We start from the raw sequence: 13,169 nt of genomic DNA, 5'->3' as shown, positions 1-13,169 counted from the left end.
GAAAAAAGGGCCATAAGTTACCAGCTGTCACTTGTGTATGAAAGGTAAATAAATGGATGCTGGCCTGGACCAGAACCAACAAGAAAGGTGTTAAAGATCAGTCAGATGACCTGTAGCCAATAAAAACACTGAACTGCAACATTTGAACTAGTACGGAGTGAATATAAAAGCAGATGCTTTGGGTATGCTGACTTTCCAGAGACACACCATCACGGATGTGGAGTGCCCCATGGACAGGTGGAAATTCAGAAGAGGACTACGAGAAATACATGCTCCGCAGAGACTCTTTTTTTTACTGGAATTACATTTTCTATTCTTTGACTGTTCGTGGAGGCTCAGGAAAACTTAGCAGGTGTGCACACGGAAACTTGGTTGTGTAAATTCACGAGTTCTTCTGTTGAGACAATAAAGGTACTTGTCGGTAATTCTAGATTCACTCTGTGCCTCCTTGATCATTATCGCTAAGGGGTAGATCCTTGTAACAGTTCTATATATGTTCTATTGAAATATGTTCAGTAAGCAGCTGTCCTATCTTTCAAAAATTCCAATGGCTCATTGGTTCTGATCTCCCTTTATACTCCTCTGGCTCACTGGCAAGTTTAACGTACCACTGTGTAACATATTTAAACTGAATTGATAGTCTGTTGGTGTTTTAAGTCCAGAGAACTTGCCAGTCTGGTATCGCTCAAGTCTCAAGGGTGCTGTATTATCAGAGTTTGAGGCATAGAGGCCCTTCAGCCCAACTGTTCCATGTTGAGCAATCCCCACCACCACCCCCCGAACTGGCCCCATATTCCCACCATTGGACCATATCCATAAGATATTGAAGCAGAATTAGGCCGCTTGGCCCATCAAATCTGCTCTGCAATTCTGTCACAGCTGATTTATTATCTCTATCAACCCGATTCTCCTGCCCCAACCCCATAATCAAGAACCTATCAACCTCCACTTTGAATTACCCAATGACTTAGCCTCTACAGCTTCTCTACCCTCTGGCTAAAGAAATTCCTCCTCATCTCCATTCTAGATGGATGTCCCTCTATTCTGAGGCTGTGTCCTCTGGTCCTAGACTCCTCCACTATAGGAAACTTTCACCTTCTCTTGGCCTTTCAATATTCAATAGATAGCCCTCTAAACCTCTATCCATGTACCTGTCCAAGAGGACCACAAACTTGTTGTAGGGTTTGGAGGTTTGCGTGCCTCGATGACCCGGAGAGATATGTTGGCTGGAGTCAGGGCTTTATGCTTCGGCTGTTGATAGGGTCACCCATGCCAAACAGGTCAAAGGGTAGAGGCCAGACTAGGAGTGGTCACCGGTCCTCCAGGTTCAGGGGTTCAGCTCAGGGCTAACAACCCTGACTGGTCAAAAAACAGCAATGAAGAATCCTTCTCTATCTGAGTGCGATGGTATTCCTGAGTCTCCACCTGGGACTTGCATGACTGACAGTAGTGAAAACCGAAAAGCGACTGACACGATGAAGGAAGCCCTGAGCACCACCAGAAATGGAGAACCTTCATTGCTGCCCTGAACACCAGTGATGTAGCGGGTGGTAAGTAAGTAAGTAACTTTTAAATGTTCTTAATGTACCTGCCTCAACTACTTCCTCTGGCAGCTCGTTCCATACACTGACCACCCTCTGGGTGGAAAAGTTGCCCCTCGCGTTCCCATTAAATCTTTCCCCTCTGTATCCTCTGGTTCTTGATTCCCGAACCCTGGACAAAAGCTGTGCACATTAACCCTATCTATGCTCAACATAGATATCACCGGCATATATCATGAAATTTGTTAATTTTGCGGCACCGGTATAATGCAATAGATGATAATAGAGAAAAAAATAAATAAATGAATTAGAGTGAGTGTAAATAGAGTAAGAGTAAATAATATATTTATATGTATATAAAATAGTTCAATCAAGAATAGTAGTGCAAAAATAGAAATAATAAAAAAGTATTGAGGTAGTGTTCATGGGTTCAATGTCCATTCAGAAATCGGATGGCAGAGGGGAAGAAGCTGTTCCTGAATCGCTGAATGTGTGTCTTCAGGCTCCTGTACCTCCTCCCTGGTGGTAGCAATGAGAAGAGGGCTTGTCCTGGGTGGTGGGGGTCCTTAATGATGGATGCTCCCTTTCTGAGGCATCGCTCCTTGAAGATGTCCTGGATTGAGGTGAGTCAACACCTTTTGCCTAATCTATTGAGTTTGAGGAGGTGACTAGTGGATTTGATGAGAGTAAATTGTCAGTGTTAGGGTTTGTCAGAAGACATTTGAGGACTTTGTACAGGAGGTTGCTTAAGGTTAGAATCAGAATCAGGTTTAATATCACCTGCATATGTTGCGAAGTTTGTTGTTTTGTGGCAGCAGTACAATGTAATGCAGAATCAAAATTACAATAAGAAATATGTGTATATTTGTATCTATGTGTGTACCTGGCTCAGAACTACAACCACCAGCATGACAAAAACCCCTAAACACTAATCCCTCCTACCTACACCATGTCCATATCCCTCCATCTTCCTCACATCTATGTCCCTATCAAATGTCTCTTCAAAGCCTCCTATGTATTTGCCTCTACCACCATACCAGCATATTAAATTAAATAAGTATTGCAAAAGAAGAGGGAAAAAAAGTATTCATGGATTCATTGTCCATTCAGAAATCTGATGGCAGGGGCGAAGAAGCTGTTCCTGAATCATTGAGCGTGTGCCTTTAGGCTCCTGTATCTCCTTCCTCTTGGTAGCTAATGAAGACCAAGGCATGTCCTTAATGATGGATGCTGGGATGCTGGGGGGACTACTGCCCATGATGGAGCTGACTGAGTTGACAACTCTCTGTAGCATATTTCGATCCTGTGCATTGTCCCCCCTCCCATGCAGATGGTGCTGCAGCCAGTTAGAATGCTCTCCATGGTACACCTGTAGAAATATGGAATATACCAAATCTTCTGATGAAATATAGCCACTGTCTTGCCTTCTTTGTAGCTGCCTCAATATGTTGGGTCCAAGTTAGATCCTCAGAGATATTGACACCCAGGAACTTGAAATTGCTCACTCTTTCCACTTCTGATCCCTCGACGAGGACTGGTGTGTGTTCCCTCATCTTACCCTTTCTGAAGTTCACCATCAGTCCTTTGATCTGACTGATGTTGAGTTCAAGTTTGTTGCTGCAACACCACGCAACCAGCTGGTATTGCTGGTGTTCTATCCAAGTCCACCCTCTATAGTTCAAAGTTCTAAGTACATTGTATGTACGGTATACAACCTTGAGATTCATCCCAGAGGGGCATCACGAGGGGCGTTGCTCCACGTCTCTATACGCGGCAGTTCTACGAGGGCAGACAGCCTTGTGAAGTTCGTTCATTATCATGCTTTAACGCACAACCACCTGGCTCCCAAAGACAGTGGTGATATTTCATCAGGAGTTTGTCACCTAAAGCACTGAAGATCTTACACAGATGTACTGTGGAGAGCATTCTGACAGGCTGCATCGTAAGGGGTGGGGTGGAGCTACTGCACAGGATTGAGGTAAGCTGAAGAGTTATAAACTCAGTCAGCTCCATCATGGGCACTAGCGTCCAGGACATCTTCAAGGAGCATTGCCTCAGAAAGGTGGTGTCCATCATTAAGGACCCCCATCACCCAGGACGTGCCCTCTTCTCATTGCTACCATCAGGAAGGAGGTACAGGAGCCTGAAGACACACACTGAACGATTCAGGAACAGCTTCTTCCCCTCTGCCATCTGATTTCTGAATAAACATCAAACCCATGAACACTACCTCATACTTTTTTATTATTTCTATTTTTGCACTACTACTCTTGATTTAAATATTTAATATATTATTTATATATACACACTTACTCTAATTCATTTATTTATTTTTTTCTCTGTTATCATCTATTGCATTATACCGGTGCTGCAAAATTAACAAATTTCATGATATATGCCGGTGATATTAAACCTGAATTCTGATTCTAATTGAGGATTCCAAACCGAGCCATTAAGTTCAAAGTTTAAAGTACATCTATTATCAAAGTATATATAATATACAACCCTGAGAATCGTCCTCTTGCAGCAGCCACAGAACAAAGAAACACCGTGGACCCCATTTGAAGGAATACCCTGACACAGTGAGACCATCAGACGTGCAAAAAAGAACAAATCACGCGTAACGCTCAGCTCTATTGGCTCGTATTTATCTCGGGGAAACCCTGTCCGCTGCCCGCCTTGTCTCCCGGTTACGTCGGTTGCCGTACAAATGCCACCTGATTCAGCTCCAAACATCAATCATCAGCCAGCACACAATGTACGTTTTACCAATTACACTTTATAGATATTACTAAGTCTATGAGATTAGTAGAGGTACAATACAAAAAAGGAATGGAAAAGGTGCCAGACTTATCGAAGTTCAATTTTTCGTGCACACGTTGGAGCTCGGGACCTCCTTTCTTCCCTCTGCGATCCACGCTGACCCCTTCGACTCGCAGCCCGGGACGACCTGATGTGATTGACCAGAGCACTCCCCGTACGTCCATCGTCCTCCCGGTCTCTCCTCCAACTCCCCACCAAAACCCCCGTTTCTCAGCCGTATGAGACAGCATATCATCCGAAGAAAGAATAACATGGACACCCATTGGTTCATTCACTCTGCTATCTGTTATAACCCAAGCAAAGTGCTAGCTAGAGACTTCCTCAGCATTTAACATAACAAAGAAGCCATTTTGATTAACATACGCTGTAACATAAAAGAAGAAACCCCTTACACACGCAAACAGTAAAAAGCCACCAAAAAGCACAGAAAACATTAAACCTCAAACTGTAGAGACCCCAAGAGTGAGTCCACAGCCACACGAGCCGCCAAGGCTAATGAAGCCGGTCCAGGAGCCGATGATCGCGGCCACAGCTACCCAGCCAGTGCTGTGTCGACGACTGCGGGCCACAGCTGCAGATCCAGTTCTACACCGAAGCGCCACGATCAGATCATCCAAGTAGTAAAACCCATTCTCTACTGAGGACAGGACACCTCAAGCCACAGCCAAAAGTGAGTCCACGTCCTCTCGCTGATGAGGCAATAGAACGTGGGACCCAAGACTCCTGCACCTTCACCGGCAGCAAGACAGAGACCAGTCCAACGCAGGTAGACGGTACTGAATGCCTGATTGTTCCCCCTTCCCATCCTCGTCGATTTTAATCTTGCTCAACGCTTCTGCCATTAGAAATCGACGCAGTCACCCCCTGGGGCATGCATTGTTGTACTCCACGCCAAATCCCCCAGAAGTGCCAGATCATTCACTCAACCAGTAGATTCTTAAAAGGGAAATTACAGGCACCATCGAATGAAGTTTAGAAGAAGAATTTCATCCGGAAAGAGTATGTCCTGCAGTTTGTAAGCTGCCTGCAAGATGTTGCCATTGGTCACTGGCACCGTCTTGTGGAAGTTGCAGGTGGAGGATCGAGGACCGTGGATTTTGTTTTGATGGGGGTATGAATATGAGAGTGAAAGTCAAATATCCGCAGATAATGAAGGAAACTCTTAGCTGATCAGTCAGCGCCTGCGGAGAGAGAATCTCAGAAGATCTAACCTGGGCCAACACATTGATAAAGCCATGAAGAAGGCACACTAACAGCTGTACTTCGTTGTGAGTTTGAGGAGATTCAGTATGTCTCCAAAGACCCTTGCAAGTTTCTACAGAGGTAGGCCTTCCTAAATCAATGTACTGAGTACAGGAGATGGGCTGTTATATTGAGGTTGTATAAGACATTGGTGAGGCCTAATTTGGAGTACTGTGTGCAGTTTTGGTCACCTACCTACAGGAAAGATGTAAATAAGATTGAAAGAATACAGAGAAAATTTACAAGGATGTTGCCAGGTCTGGAGGACCTGAGTTATAAAGAAAGATTGAATAGGTTAGGACTTTATTCCTTGGAATGTAGAAGATTGAGAGGAAATATGGTAGAGGTATACAAAATAATGAGGGGTATAGATACAGTAAATGCAACCAGGCTTTTTCCACTGAGGTTGGATGGGACTACAACCAGAGGTCATGGGTTAAAGGTAAAAGGTGAAAAGTTTAAGGGGAACCTGAGGGGAAACTTCTTCACTCCGAGGGTGGTGAGAATGTGAAATGAGCTGCCAGCACAAGTGATGGTTGCAGGTTCGATTTCAACATTTGGACATTTGAAATTTGGATGGTTACATGGATGGGAGAGGCACAGAGAGATACGGTCTGGGTGCAGGTTGATGGGACTAGGCAAATCGATGGTTCAGCATGGACATAATGGGCTGAAGGGCCTGTTTCTGTGCATGATTCTATGATCCACTTGGACCTTTGAATAATGGCATTACAGATTATTAGATTAACACCATAAGACATACGAGCAGAATTAGGCCATTCAGCCCATTGAGTCTGCTCCACTATTCCATCATGGCCGATTTACTATCCCTTTCAAACCTATTCTCCTGCCTTCTCCCTGTAACCTTTGATTCCTTGACTAGTCTCACACCCATCAACCTTCACTTTATATACAGTACATACAATAGCTTAGCCTCCACAGCTGTCTGTGGCAATGAATTCCACAGATTCACCACCCTCTGGCTAAAGAAATTCCTCCTCATCTCTGCTCTAAAAGGATGTTCTTCTACTCTGAGGCTCTGTCTTCTGCTCTTAGACTCCCCCACAACTGAAAATATCCTTTTCACATCCACCCTATCTAGTCCTTTCAATATTCGATATGCTTCAATGAGATCTCCCCTCATTCTTCTAAATTCCAGTGAGTACAGGCCCAGAGCCTTCAAACACTCCTCATACATTCACCCTTCCATTCCAGGAATCATTCTCATAAATCTCCTCCGGACCTTCTCCAATGCCAGCACATCGTTTCTTAGATAAGGGGTCCAAAACTGCCCACAAAACTTCAAGCGCAGTCTGACTAATGTCTCCTATTCTGAAGCTGTACCCCCTGTTCCTGAACTTCTCCCACTATACTTATTTTAGTGCTAGGAGCATTATAAGAAAGGTGGATGAGATTAGAGCATGGATTGATACCTGGAAGTATGATGTTGTAGCTATTAGTGAAACGTGGTTGCAGGAGGGGTGTGATTGGCAACTAAATAGTCCAGGATTTCGTTGTTTCAGGTGTGATAGAATAGGAGGGGCAAGAGGGGGAGGCGTTGCATTGCTTGTCAGAGAAAATATAACAGCGGTGCTCTGGCAGGATAGATTAGTGGACTCATCTAGGGAGGCTATTTGGGTGGAATTGAGGAATGGAAAAGGTGTAGTAACATTTATGGGGGTGTACTATAGACCACCTAATGGGGAGCGAGAGGTGGAGGAGCAAATTTGTAAGTAGATAGCAGATATTTGTAGTAAGCACAAGGTTGTGATTGTGGGAGATTTTAATTTTCCACACATAGACTGGGAAGCCCAAACTGTAAAAGGGCTGGATGGTTTGGAGTTTGTAAAATGTGTGCAAGATAGTTTTTTGAAGCAATACATAGAGGTACCAACTAGAGAAGGGGCAGTGTTGGATCTCCTGTTAGGGAATGAGATAGGTCAGGTGACGGAGGTTTGTGTTGGGGAGTACTTCGGGTCCAGTGATCACAATGCCATTAGTTTCAGTATAATTCTGGAGAAGGATAGGTCTGGACCCAGGGTTGAAATTTTTGATTGGAGAAAGGCTAACTTTGAGGAGATGCAAAAGGATTTAGAAGGAGTGGGTTGGGACAATTTGTTTTATGGGAAGAATGTAATTGAGAAATGGAGGTCATTTAAAGGTGAAATTTTGAGGGTGCAGGATCTTTATGTTCCTGTTAGGTTGAAAGGAAAGGTTAAAAGTTTGAGAGAGCCATGGTTTTCAAGGGATATTGGAAACTCGGTTCGAAAAAAGAGAGATATCTACAATAAATATAGGCAGCATGGAGTAAATGAGGTGCTCGAGGAATATAAAGAATGTAAAAAGAATCTTAAGAAAGAAATTAGAAAAGCTAAAAGAAGATATGAGGTCACCTGGCAAGTAAGGTGAAAATAAATTCAAAGGGTTTCTATCGTTATATTAATAGCGAAAGGATAGTGAGGGATAAAATTGGTCCCTTAGAGAATCAGAGTGGACAGCTATGTGTGGAGCCAAAAGAGATGGGGGAGATTCTGAACAATTTCTTTTCTTTGGTATTCACTAAGGAGAAGGATTTTGAATTGTGTAAGATAAGGGAAACAGGTAGGGAAGTTATGGAAACTATGATGATTAAAGAAGAGGAAGTACTGGAGCTTTTAAGGAATATAAAAGTGGATAAGTCTCCAGATCCTGACAGGATATTCCCTAGGACCTTGAGGGAAGTTAGTGTGGAAAAAGCAGGGGCTCTGACAGAAATATTTCAAATGTCATTAGAAACGGGGATGGTTCCGGAAGATTGGCGTATTGCTCATGTTGTTCCATTGTTTAAAAAGGGTTCTAAGAGTAAACCTAGCAATTATCGGCCTGTGAGTTTGACGCCAGTGGTGGGTAAATTGATGGAAAGTATTCTTAGAGATGGTATATATAATTATCTGGATAGACAGGGTCTGATTAGGAACAGTTAACATGGATTTGTGCGTGGAAGGTCATGCTTGACAAATCTTATTGAATTTTTGATGAGGTTACCAGGAAAGTTGACGAGGGTAAAGCGGTGGATGTTGTCTATATGGACTTCAGTAAGGCCTTTGACAAGGTCCCACACGGAAGGTTGGTTAGGAAGGTTCAATTGTCAGGTATTAATATTGAAGTAGTAAAATGGATTCAGCAGTGGCTAGATGGGAGATGCCAGAGAGTGGTGGTGGATAACTTCCGCCACCTCCAACAGGATCCCACCACTAAGCACACCTTTCCCTCCCCCCCTCTCTCTGCATTCCACAGGGATCGCTCCCTACACAACTCCCTTGTCCATTCGTCCCCCCCATCCCTCCCCACTGATCTCCCTCCTGGCACTTATCCGTGTAAGCGGAACAAGTGCTACACATGCCCTTACACTTCCTCCCTTACCACCATTCAGGGCCCCAAACAGTCCTTCCAGGTGAGGCAACACTTCACCTGTGAGTCGACTGGGGTGATATACTGCGTCCGGTGCTCCCGATGTGGCCTTTTATATATTGGCGAGATCCGACGCAGACTGGGAGACCGCTTTGCTGAACATCTACGCTCTGTCCGCCGGAGAAAGCAGGATCTCCCAGTGGCCACACATTTTAATTCCACATCCTATTCCCATTCTGACATGTCTATCCACGGCCTCCTCTACTGTAAAGATGAAGCCACACTCAGGTTGGAGGAACAACACCTTATATTCTGTCTGGGTAGCCTCCAACCTGATGGCATGAACATCAACTTCTCTAACTTCCGCTAAGGCCCCACCTCCCCCTCGTACCCCATCTGTTACTTATTTTATGCACACATTCTTTCTCTCACTCTCCTTTTTCTCCCTCTGTCCCTCTGAATATACCTCTTGCCCATCCTCTGGGTCCCCACCCCACTTGTCTTTCTTCCCAGACCTCCTGTCCCATGATCCTCTTGTATCCCCTTTTGCCAATCACCTGTCCAGCTCTTGGCTCTATCCCTCCCCCTCCTGTATTCTCCTATCATTTTGGATCTCCCCCTCTCCCTCCAACTTTCAAATCCCTTACTCACTCTTCCTTCAGTTGGTCCTGACGAAGGGTCTCGGCCTGAAACGTCGACTGCACCTCTTCCTACAGATGCTGCTTGGCCTGCTGCGTACACCAGCAACTTTGATGTGTGTTGCGTGGATAACAGTTTGTCAGATTGGAGGCCGGTGACTAGTGGTGTGCCTCAGGGATCTGTACTGGGTCCAATGTTATTTGCCATATACATTAATGATCTGGACGATGGGGTGGTAAATTGGATGAGTAAGTATGCAGATGATACTAAGATAGGTGGAGTTGTGGATAATGAAGTAGGTTTTCAAAGCTTGCAGAGAGATTTAGGCCAGTTAGAAGAGTGGGCTGAAAGATGGCAGATGGAGTTTAATGCTGAAAAATGTGAGGTGCTACATTTTGGTAGGACTAATCAAAACAGAACATACATGGTAAATGGTAGGGCATTGAAGAATGCAGTAGAACAGAGGGATCTAGGAATAATGGTGCATAGTTCCCTGAAGGTGAAATCTCATGTGGATAGGGTGGTGAAGAAAGCTTTTGGTATGCTGGCCTTTATAAATCAGAGCATTGAGTATAGGAGTTGGGATGTAATGTTGAAATTGTACAAGGCATTGGTGAGGCCAAATTTGGAGTATTGTGTACAGTTTTGGTCACCGAATTATAGGAAAGATGTCAACAAAATAGAGAGAGAGTACAGAGAAGATTTACTAGAATGTTACCTGGGTTTCATCACCTAAGTTACAGAGAAAGGTTGAACAAGTTGGGTCTTTATTCTTTGGAGCGTAGAAGGTTGAGGGGGGATGGACTTGATAGAGGTATTTAAAATTATGAGGGGGATTAATAGAGTTGACATGGATAGGCTTTTTCCATGGAGAATGGGGGAGATTCAAACAAGAGGACATGAGTTGAGAGTTAAAGGACAAAAGTTTACAGGTAACGTGAGGGGGAACTTCTTTACTCAGAGAGTGGTGGCTGTGTGGAACGAGCTTCCAGCAGAAGTGGTTAAGGCAGGTTCGATGTTGACGTTCAAAGTTAAATTGGACAGCTATATGGACAGGAAAGGAATGGAAGGTTATGGGCTGAGTGCAGGTTGGCGGGACTAGGTGAGAGTAAGAGTTCGGCACGGACTAGAAGGGCCGGGATGGCCTGTTTCTGTGCTGTAATTGTTATATGGTTATATGGTTGTATATGAAATGTCCTCCCCACATCCACTCTATCCAGGCCTTTCAATATTCTATAGGTTTCAATGAGATTCCCCCCTCATTCTTCTCAACTCTAGCGAGTACAATGCCTTATGAAGCCTTTTGCGATGACCCGGCGAGGTCGTGTGCAGGAAGAGCCCAGCGTCACCTCCAAAGTTACCATGACAACCGGCATAATTTTGCTGCACACAGGTAATTATATCCGAACTATTTCAAGCTGCTTTGTATCAGGGAAACTTGAGGAGGCTGTTTTGTATTTGGGAGCCGCTCTGTCCTGAAATGTAAGTTGATCTGGTCTCCCCTGGCAACCAGGTCTTAGCCCTAGTAGTGACGAAACAATACCTGCTGGTTGCTAGACCCCTGTTCCCATGGCAACACGAGGGGGATGGGTTACCTGAGGCAGGCTTCCTTTCATAAAGGTGATAGTAACATCACTAGACGTCCCACAAGACTTCACAAAATCCGACTCTGAGGCACGTCAGGAGATGCTGGGCTGGGAGAGGTGTGGTTCAAGGGGTGGGATGGGGATGGAGAGAGGCAGAAAGGTGGGGGCACAGGTATGAAGGAATGGCCGCTGCTGGAAAAAGAATGGAAATGGGTAGCGGAGTGAGAGGCCAGAATTGGAGGACGACAGATTTCTCCAAGGGTGGTGGGGTTGGTGGGGCTGAGAGAGGGAGGGAGTTACAATGCAGAACGCTGCAGATGCTAAAAATCTGAAAGTGCAGAAAGTGCAGTCAGGCAGTGTCTGTGGAGAGAGAAATAGTGTTAACGTTCCAGACTGACAACCTTTCATCAGAAACACACGAGATTCTCCACATGCTGGAAATCCAGAGCAGCACACACACAAAATGGTGGGTGAACTCAGCAGGTCAGGCAGCATCTATGGAGCAGAATAAACAGTCACTATTTTCCGAGACTCTTCTTCAAGACTGGAAAGGAAGGTGTTGGGGGGGGGGTTAAGCCAGAAAAAGAAGGTGGGGAGAGGGGAAGAAGTACGAGATGGCAGGTGATAGGTGAGACCAGGTGAAGGGGAGAGGGATGAAGTAAGAAGCTGGGAGGTGATAGGTGAAAAAGGTAAAGGAGTGAAGAAGAAGGAATCTGATAGGAGAGGAGAGTGGACCATGGGAGAAAGGAGGAGGGGAACCAGAGGGAGGTGATAGACAGGTTTGGAGAAGAGAAGAGATAAGATAGTTCAGAAGTCAGGAACTTGAACCATTTACAATAAGACCATAAGGTACAGGAGCAGAATTAGGCCATTTGGCCCATTGAATCTGCTCCACCATTTCATCCAGGCTGATTCATTTTCCCTCATCTCTGTTCTGAAAGGCTATCCTTCTATTCTGAGGCTGTGGCCTCTGGTCCTAGACTCCCTCACCATAGGAAACATCCTTCCCACATCCACTCTATCTAGGCCTTTCTACATTCGATAGGTTTCAAAGAGATCCCCCTTCATTCTTTTGAATTCCAGTGAGTACGGGCCCATAGCCATCAAACACTCATGTGATAACCCTTTCATTTCTGGAATCAGTCTTGTGAACCTCCTCTGAATCCTCTCCAACATCAACACATCCTTTCTCAGATAAGAGGCCCCAAACTTTATACTTTATACTTTATTGTCGCCAAACAATTGATACTAGAACGTACAATCATCATAGTGATATTTGATTCTGCGCTTCCCGCTCCCTGGATTACAAATCGATAGTGAATATTAAACATTTAAATTATAAATCATAAATAGAAAATAGAAAAATGTAGTGCAAAAAAACCGAGATGCAGGTCCGGATATTTGGAGGGTACGGCCCAGATCCGGGTCAAACTGCTCTCAATACTCCAAGTGAGGCCTCACCAGTGCTTTATAAAACCTCAACATCACATCCCTGCTTTTATATTCTCCTCCTCTCAAAATGAACACAAACATCGCATTCTCCTTCCTCACCACCAACTCAGCCCGCAAATGAACCTTTAGGGAACCCTGCACGTGGACTCCCAAGTAGTTTGCACCTCAGATTTTTGAATTTTCTCTCCATTTAGTCTATGCTTTTATTACTTCTACCAAAGTGCATGACCATGGAGGTCCCGACATTGTGTACCATCTGCCACTTCTTTGCCCATTCTCCTAATCTGCTGCCTCCCTGCTTCCTCAATAGTACCTGCCTTCCACCTGTCTCTGTATTGTTGGCAAACTTGGCCACCAAGCCATCAATCCCATCATCTAAATGAACACCGAGTAACCTTAGGCCACCCTTCTGTAAAACTCTAAGCGGGTGGTGTCCGTAGGGGCTGCTAGGTAAATGCAGGTTGTAGTTATTGCCTTCTCAGGACGGCTCCGTCGA

General features: G+C 44.8%; 1 long non-coding RNA gene across 1 annotated transcript in view; it reads left to right on the top strand.

The window, feature by feature from the left end:
• The window catches only part of LOC134354602 (uncharacterized), a 44,239-nt gene extending 43,837 nt beyond the window's left edge, over positions 1–402 (top strand). The window contains exon 4 of the long non-coding RNA XR_010019856.1: positions 200–402. This is a non-coding gene — a long non-coding RNA (uncharacterized LOC134354602). The remainder of the gene's footprint in view (positions 1–199) is intronic.
• Positions 403–13,169: the final 12,767 nt, after the last annotated feature.

The sequence above is a fragment of the Mobula hypostoma genome, chromosome 12 (assembly GCF_963921235.1).
Source record: "Mobula hypostoma chromosome 12, sMobHyp1.1, whole genome shotgun sequence".
Lineage (NCBI taxonomy): Eukaryota > Metazoa > Chordata > Chondrichthyes > Myliobatiformes > Myliobatidae > Mobula > Mobula hypostoma.
This window is presented reverse-complemented; position numbering and strand designations above follow the sequence as displayed.